This window comes from Dendronephthya gigantea, unplaced genomic scaffold, assembly GCF_004324835.1.
Source record: "Dendronephthya gigantea isolate DGI-Jeju-01 unplaced genomic scaffold, DenGig_1.0 000037F, whole genome shotgun sequence".
Taxonomy (NCBI): Eukaryota; Metazoa; Cnidaria; class Anthozoa; order Malacalcyonacea; family Nephtheidae; genus Dendronephthya; species Dendronephthya gigantea.
In genome coordinates, this window is record NW_021163047.1 from 1,665,491 (window position 1) to 1,674,422 (window position 8,932).

General features: G+C 36.9%; 2 protein-coding genes across 4 annotated transcripts in view; both read right to left on the reverse strand.

Moving 5' to 3' along the window:
• LOC114526062 overlaps nucleotides 1–8,932 on the reverse strand; it is a 95,837-nt gene that overhangs the window by 70,529 nt on the left and 16,376 nt on the right. Inside the window, exons 1-2 of one of the 3 annotated variants that reach the window (XM_028547556.1) lie at nucleotides 926–1,037; nucleotides 291–562 (exon numbers count right to left, since the gene is read on the reverse strand). The exons of 1 other annotated variant lie outside the window; for it this stretch is intronic. The gene's annotated coding sequence lies outside the window, so the exon portion shown is untranslated. Of the gene's footprint in view, nucleotides 1–290; nucleotides 563–925; nucleotides 1,038–8,932 lie in introns of those variants that run through there. One more of the 3 variants, XM_028547558.1, reaches the window with a different exon arrangement.
• The window catches only part of LOC114526063, a 50,449-nt gene that overhangs the window by 26,276 nt on the left and 15,241 nt on the right, over nucleotides 1–8,932 (reverse strand). The window lies entirely within an intron of this gene.

An 8,932-nucleotide genomic window follows, 5' to 3' on the forward strand; every position in this document is an offset into this window, starting at 1 on the left:
ACAGTTACACAAAATGACTGAGACATAGCTATTAGTCTATGCATCATGTGTGTATTTGTCATCAGTTCATCTAGTGTTGCTAATATATTGTTTTTTCTATTAAACATTTGAGATATTTATGATGAATTGATAATGACTTATTGATAAATATTTAATGTTGTAGTTACCAGTATATATTACAGTACAAACTACCAAGTCTGTGGGGGAATATTGCAAAATTTAATACCAAATTGACTTACGCTTGTTTTATAAAAATAATCAACCGATCGCAAGTTGAAAAGCGAACTCACCTGTTTCACTACACGTTAGTCAACTTTTCGCAAGCAAATTTGAGCGAAGATTGTTCACAACTTGGCATCTTCTCGACGGATTTTTATCGCCATTAACGCCCAGATCGTCATGAAAATTCGTCGTTTTGTAGTGACGAACCTTCTCGCAATTTTCCAAAGAAAGCAAACATCGATGGACACGAAATGATGTTAAAAATCCGCCGATTCTTCTCTCGCACGAAATTCACGGCACAAACGGCAGCCATTTCGTTCGAAAGCAACTTTGCATATTCCTATTGTCATGCAACAGATTACAGAAGTTTCATATCTGTATATAGCTAATCTGTGCCATGCTTAGCGCGCCTTGCGCTAAAAGGGGAGCGGTCTATTAAAATGTATATTTTTATAAAGTTAGTAAGCTAAATCTAGCTTTCATCGTTCATCCCGTTCAACTGAGCAGTCTGATCTCAGTTTAGCCTAAGTTTGTAGGTAGTTTGGCGCGTACTTTCTTTTTTTTCAGCGCAAATTATTGACGATTTTGACGCATAATTCGTTGTGAAATTTTAGCTGTCCGACGCAAAGATATTTCGACATTCCATACTGGCAAATTGCACAAATAAATATACATTATAAAAACAATCAAAACAAAGTAATACCTTTTTATTTCAAGTACAACAGATCTGATATCAGAAATCTATTAAACGACGATTTTTCCAGAAGAAATATCAGGGTTTACTTCGGTATTTTGATCACAAATATATTTGTAAGTTTTGCTTCGACAAAATCATGAAAAAATCATGTGACTGTCTGTCACTGACCTGAATATATGTGGAGCTCACTGATGCGCATATTATGGTAATATCACACCGCAATATGGCGGCTGCCAAAGAGTGCGCTAAATCGTCAAAGCGGTTATCACAACAACGGCTTTCCTTGGAGGCTAGTTTAGAAGACTTACGGGAGTTATCCGGTACAATAGAGAAAAAAAAGACTCCAAAGCAGAGCGACTTCTTTCTCACGTACGATAACAGTGGTAAAAGAATATGTGATTCCAATTACAAATACCGCTCTGTTGCTGAACGGAAAAAAACCAAAAAGCGCGCTACTTCTGGCCAAACTAGTAGTGTCACTGGTAAATTAATCATAATTTTTTTTATATAAATAATTATTGTATTTTTCGAGAGCGACGACGTTGACCTTTGCCCATTTGAATGAGATAGTGGTTTTGATTTTGACATCATTAATAAAGAATCATCTGATGCTACTCTACAAAGAAGTTAGTCTCATCCCTATATACCGTGATGTTTCATTTATTACTACTACTTATTACGACTACTCAACGCTGGCGTGCAAGCATTACTGTGCTATTCATATTTATAATTTGTGGAAAATTTGACCACCTGTATAGTAAATTGTGAAAGTTTGACCCAAGAGATGAAGTCCCGTACCCAGTCCATGTGGAAAAGAAGAATGCAGTCTGTGGATGCTGCATGGAAAAATAGTAGATCTGCTATATTTGCTGTTTTAAAAATCTATGCAATTCCTAAAACTGGGGCTGTTTGCTTCATGTGCAGAGAAGACAGAGCTGTTGTTCGGTGTCGCCACTGTGGACCAGATGCATTACTCTGTAATAATTGTGATGAGACAGCTCATGAGATAAAACCTTTGCATCATGACCGTGATGTTTGGATAAATGGATTTTATCAACCAGTTCCTCCAACTGAAATAGTCCTGCCAGATGGATCTCCACGCTTCAACAGTAAGTGATTATTGTCAATTTAATAATTCAAAAAGTATCATTGGTTTGTTAAGATGTTGACTATATTTTTGATATTCTTGTTCAAGAGACTATGAAATATATCAATTATAATTATTGCTATGCATGCATTTATTTTTTTATACAATCATTTCAGGTAAACTACAAGTACTGGTTCAGTAATCTTAAACTTTATAAAATGACTGATTATTACATTTTCTGCAGGAAGATATGCTCCATTTTTATTTTGTAACGAATGTATTTATTGCAAGGGCCAGGATACACTTTCTATCATCCCCTCTAATGAAATGTGCATTCTTATAACAGCCAAAAGCACGAATTTAGCTGTGGTTAGTGTACAGTAGTGTACTATCAGCTTGTCTTGATTTTAAATGTTTTCTTGCAGGAAGATTTGATTTGTATTTATTCACATACAGTTGCACTGGATGTGATCAACAGTTAACACTGGAGAAGATAATTAATGAAGAATATTGGCAAGGTGGCCCAAAGAATCTTAATTACATCTGTTGTGAAGATGTGTTCAGAGTTTGCGATTCACAGCGAAAATACATGCCAGGCACATTTGAGACAGCATTTCTTTAGTCCTTGGCCACTATATCTAGTGAAAAGGGTAGGGTTAGTAAATCATACTCAGGTCACTGTACATGGATTTGTACAAATCATAAATGAACAATTAGCAAATAAGAGCTGTACCAGATATACAGGGTGTCCCAAAAAACCCGAAAACTATTGAAATCACTCATTGTCAAAATTTGAATGCCGTGTTCACGAATTTCAGCCCGTGGGGATTTAATGCAACTTATAAAATGCTAAAATGCTTTGTGTTGCTAGAGAAAGGGGAATATGTCGAAGGTCATGGTCATATAAAGAAGCACATTTAAATATTGTTATCCGTATTTGTAAATTGTAAATATTGTTAATAAATATCATTTTTGCAAACAAGCAAATTTTACTGCATCATATGCATGCATAAAAATGACTATGGTAAACATTTATACACCTGTGGGTCCCTACAGAGTGCTTAGGCATTCAAACTCTATCAATGGCATTGTTATGGGTGATTTCAATAGTTTTCGTTTTTTTTGGGACACCCTGTATATCAAAAGCCAGATGTGTACCATTGTAAAGCATCTGGTCAATCAAATTTTGTACCTGAAGTGGTCTAAAATTATACATAATCTTCTTCATAAATTTTTAGTCAGCCATCATCAACACATCAGTGTTTCATTCTGCATTCAAAGAATGGTGTTTTGCCATGCATGAAGTTGACATCTTACAGGAAAAACAATGGGCAAATTGCCCATCATGTTTTAGATCCCAACATTTGTGTCATGTTGATGAAAACGCTAAACTTTATAGATACAAAAGTGTGCCAAGGTACTGTGTTGTTGGCTGGCTAAAATCATACTGACCAAATTTCCATGATTTATTTAATTTGCAGGGACCGCGGAGTTGGGGGGGGGGGCTGGTTGACTTTAGCACCCCCAATAATTTTCTAAATATGTGATTCCTTTATAGCGATTTTTATATGGCCATAATAATGAGAATAAAAATTCTTTATAGTAAGTTGTGTAATCAATGATAATTATGTGTTCACTATCCGTGTCGGTGAACAATGTTTTCTATGAAGTGTTTACAAGAAAAATATAAATAAATAAGTATGGACCCCCCCCCGAAAGTTCACTCTTTCGGCTTCGCTAGCCCCCCAATCCAAAAACTGCTCCGCGGTCCCTGATTTGTTTATAGAGGTGAAAGAAAATGCTATTATGAAAATACATTCATTGAAGATGATGAACTGGTAGAGGAGCGCTTGAACAATGTTTATTCCAACAACTGAGCTAAGGTCTGATCATGATTGTGAGGAATTATGGAGTGTTGTGCAATGTTACCAGTTTTGTTTACAATAATAATAATTATACCAAAACTGCATAAGAGTTATACTTATAAATCATATTTAATCCTCCCAGGGTCATTCAAGTAATTCCTATTGTGGTTCCTCTCATTGGAAAGCTGCAAGAAAAACGGTCAACCGTCAATCCAAACTAGATGAAACTGGTCTTGTTGTAGCAGGCTTTAGACATTCTCTGGCTCAATCTGCTGTGAATATGCATCAAGGTGAACTGTATGGATACACACATAATTAATTTGCAGATCAACCGACTAATTCACCGTAATGTTAAGTTTTTATGGCAAGATGTGATGATTTGTAAGTACTGGCCTTGGTTTATTTCGCTTCCAAAAGATTTGTCAGCTGATGAAGCCTTTTTGATGGCGACAGCATTATCTATCATGCATGCATGGTAAAGACAATGTGATGCTTTGGGCCGCCTTCACTCCGTCGGCCATCTTTCCAAATCTGTTTCATATTCAACTGTTAAAACATATTTAGCTAGCGTGTCTTACCTCTACGTAATTTTTCAAATCCCATTCGACATGGGGAGCATGCAATTATTAGAGAGAAGTCTGAAAGGTCTGAAGCGCCTCAAGGGTGAAAAATTGCGGGATCGATGGCCTATCACTGTGACCGAACTCTAGTCCCTTCATTCTGCCCTACGGCCTCAGTTTACAGATTGTTTAGACAATGTGATGCTTTGGGCCGCCTTCACTCCGGCTTTTTTTGGTTTCATGCGCTGTAGTGAATTCACCGTGTAATTCTCCATTTGATCCCGAGTGCCACCTATCATCCCGCAATGACATTATTTTCCACCCAAATATCCTCCACGCGGAATATTATGATGTCTTGATCAATGTTCCAAAACCGACCCTTTTCGTCGTGGATGTCGTTTAACAATTGCCTCATCGTAATGTCAAATCATCGAAGGGTTTGGATAATGAGAAAAGGGAAAACATACTTTTCAATTAACCGCTTTTTATCGCTCTGTGAAATAATATTCCGCACGAAACGATCATTTAATTGACAACAATTGAATGAATTTTATGTCATTTAATTGAACCACCCAGCGCGTGCGTTTTCGATGAAAATGATTTTTTCGTGAATCAAGCTAAAAACTGGTATGTGATGATCACTGAACGGCAACAAGCCCAGGGGCGTAGAAAGCATCCAGTGATTGGGGGGTACCCGCTTCCAGATAACTCTGCCCGGTTCGAGCTATGAGAACATATCTCCACTTTTCCAATTTACATCAGGTGCCCCAATTACACGTGTAACCCTAACATCGCACCTACGTCATCTACTTCAAGGGCAAGGACTAGCCGAAAAACTCTACGACTCTCATAGTTTCAGGGTCGGAGCTGCTACAGCTGCGAGCTCAGCCGCGGCCTAACCCCTTTAGTCTTGGCTCATCAAAACGCTAGGACGTTGGTCTTCAGACTGTTACGAGAGATACATTAGAACTCCAAAGGACGTCTTAGCTTCCGTTCCATAAAAACTAACTGCAAGTACTAAACATTGATAATTTTGTTTTAATATCTACCTTTAAAACTCAAACATTATGCTTCCTTGCTGTATAGTCTGTATAATACCAGTCTTCTGTTTGTGTGTATGTGGATCCTTCCTGCAAACTCGTAGCCTGTCGTATGTTTGTTCTGTCATGCTACCACGGCAACTGCACGATATCTTCGAATCTGTTTGTTCAAGGACGCACATACACACAATTGTTGGCCACCTTTGCAAGATTGTGTCTTAAAGATATTTTTGGCTGTCGAAAGACAGGACTATAATTCGGCCTACTTCCCGTGGCGGAAATTGCATTCTGCACTTTCTGCAGATCGCCATTAATGGCAGGAAGGGCTGTCCTTCTGGACAACACCTCGCCACTTGAAGTGCATTTGCACAGGTCATTCTGGTCGAAAACGCGAACTAGAGACTCGATGGATCAGTCAGGCAATATTTGAGTCGAGCTGACTGACTTGACCAGGGGTCCGCCTGTTCCCCTGTTATCTAGAGGCCCACCTTTTCCTTTAGAAAAACCTATATTTTTCGCACGCTCTTTCGAGTTTTGAGTGCCCTTACTGTCTCAGTATAAGTAATGGTGGTCCCTAGATCATCAGGTCTCAACTCACTGAACAACATGCACAGAGCTGGCTCACACCCTCTGCGAATTAGAGGTCCTCCTGTTCCTCTAGGAAAAACTTAGGTTAATTAGAGTCTCTAGACCTTTTTTCGAGCGCTTCCTGTCCAATTTATATGTCACAAAAATGTCTCATTGTGTTGTTGCTTTTCAAAATCCTTATAAAGAATCTGAAATTATAAACTACATTAAACGTATTATACATGTTTATGGTTTAACCTGAAATACACGACATTTTTCATTTTTTATGTTGTAGCTTTTTAGGAAAGTAATGTAGAATGTATGATTATAAGTACGTAATAGCAAGAAAATTCTACAACAATAATTATGAGTAGATAATTTGAGTTGAAAATATTAAAAAGATCAAAAACAATTAATAAAAAGTCACTGAGATAATAAAGATAAACATAATGTAATTATCATATTTATCACGTTGTATCCCCAAAAATCCGCAATTTTTCCCACAGACAGCGGGAACATCTTTGTTGGTTAAGCACGTCTTCAAATTTAGCAATCATCCATCAATCGCTCACTTAGCCGAGCTGCCTTGCGAGGACCAGTGAACTCAATTAAGACTGGAACGCTAGCTCTCTCACTTTTCCACTCACTTTCCCTTTCCCTTTCCCGGGCGAGGCCCTCGGGATATATCTTCCCTTGGGGGTAATATTTCGTCGAATTCCCCTCGCTCTAGGTCTATAAATGATAAATATAGCGTTACACAAAATGACTCAACTCAGATTAAGCTATCGATCAGCTATGCATCATGCTGATGCATGTCTGTGTGGTGTGTTCATTATTAAAGGCGGATTTCCACTTACGGCGAAATCGTTCGCTAGCGAAATATTTGCATATTTTCTTTTAAATTGAGAACAGTCAAGTCGAACTAATTTATTTATGCTGTTAAAATTCAACAGAAAACGTGCAAATATTTCGCTGGCGAACGATTTCGCTGTAAGTGGAAATCCGCCTTAAAATCTCTAAAATTCTAAATGTTAAACAGTTCATCTAATCTTGCTAATATATTGTATGATTTATTAATAGTTTTGAATATTCTCGGTATACATTTTCGGTATGATCTTGAATTGATAATTATTGATAAATATTTTAGGGTGTAGCCGTAGGAACGAGAACGCTGAAAAATTTAATATAAAATGATTCAATATTACACAATAAAAACAATAAAAACAAAGTAATACCTTTTTATTCCAAGTACAACAGAGCGCGGATATCAGTAATCTATTAAAAGATCGTTTTACCAGAAGAAATATGACGAACTAATTCGTTTGTTTTTTGAATAAATTCAAATATTATATCTCAACTGTAAATCATCCAATGAGAAAGCTCGATTTCTACCACGTGATCAGTAAATTACATACATAATATTTTCTCCTTTGTACATATAGTTCCGTTCATTAACTGTGTTGTATATAACCCTCTAATGCCATTCCTGTATATAATGACCGCATAAACTATTCATATGTATCATAATGAGGGCCATTTGGAAGAATACCGCTTAGGTAAAAATGTACTATTGTAACCCTCTTTAAATAAAGTTTATTATTATTATTATTATTAAATTAATCATTGAGTTCTATCGAATTTTTTCACATTATGCTATAAAAGTCGAAAGTTTGCGTGTACCACGCGTGGATGCCTCGCACACGACTCAAGGTTGTCAACAATTTCAAAATGGAGGCAAAAGAAGCCATTTCACCCAGCTTTTGCGCTGCCTACACGTTTTTTCGATATTAAATATAATTTAAAGCCCTTCCGCTCGGGGAATTCGACGAAATATTACCCCATCGGGAAGATATATCCCTCGGGCGAAGCCCTCAGGATATATCTTTCCTTAGGGGTAATATTTCGTCGAATTCCCCTCGCTCCACGTCTATAAATGATAAGTATTCCTTGGCGGACATGTGAAATTCCTCAGTTTTTCTGACCTAAATTTTAACCTTACTGGGGGTGAGTTAGTAGCTTCTTATCAAGAGATCGATATCGGACCCAGGTCTCTTTGTAAATGAAAAAGACCGACATCGTTCCGATATTTCTCGGTGAAAACCGAGCAAGTTAGGTTAATAAAAATTTTATTATATGGCATAAGGCATGTATTTACAGTTGAAACAAACAAGATATGCAGTATTAGTAGCCTGGTACCACTGCCTGGTACGCATTTGCTTAAAAAGTACCAAAATATTGCATTATATAGCTTAGCTAAAACCGTCTGGAGCCATCTTACTAATTTCAATAGCAATTAAATATTCCTTTCAGAATCAATTTGTGCCATTTGCTTTCTACCTTTAACACAGAAAAACAGAAGCAAAACATTGGGCGATGTCAGAAGCAGTTTTTCTTAAACATAACAGTTTCAAAAAAATAACGAGCTGCTTTTTTATTTTCAAATCGTTTGTTTTTTCCAGGCTTACAATTAATGCAAACTGGATCGTTCTACAAACACATTCTTTGTCCACACCGTCCATTCCCGTTACAACGACAGCATCGAGTCACATTTAAACTACAAGCAACTACAATACTTATACTTACGTGGTGTACCTACAAGCTAATTGACTTAACTATTATTTGTTTTAAGCATAAAGATAAAATATTTAAAAATGTTTATACATTGTATTTATATGGAGTATAGAAAAACATACGTGGTAAATTATATCATGCATGTGCATGACAAATACTTTTATCTTGCAACTTCACGGTTATACAATAATATAAATATTATAGGTATTCGAGAAATAGGAAACTTCCACCGCGAAATCACTGCATCCATGAGTAATCATTGTCGCTGATATTCACGAATCAACATTTAATCATACCATTTAGGGGCTGATTACATGGACCGG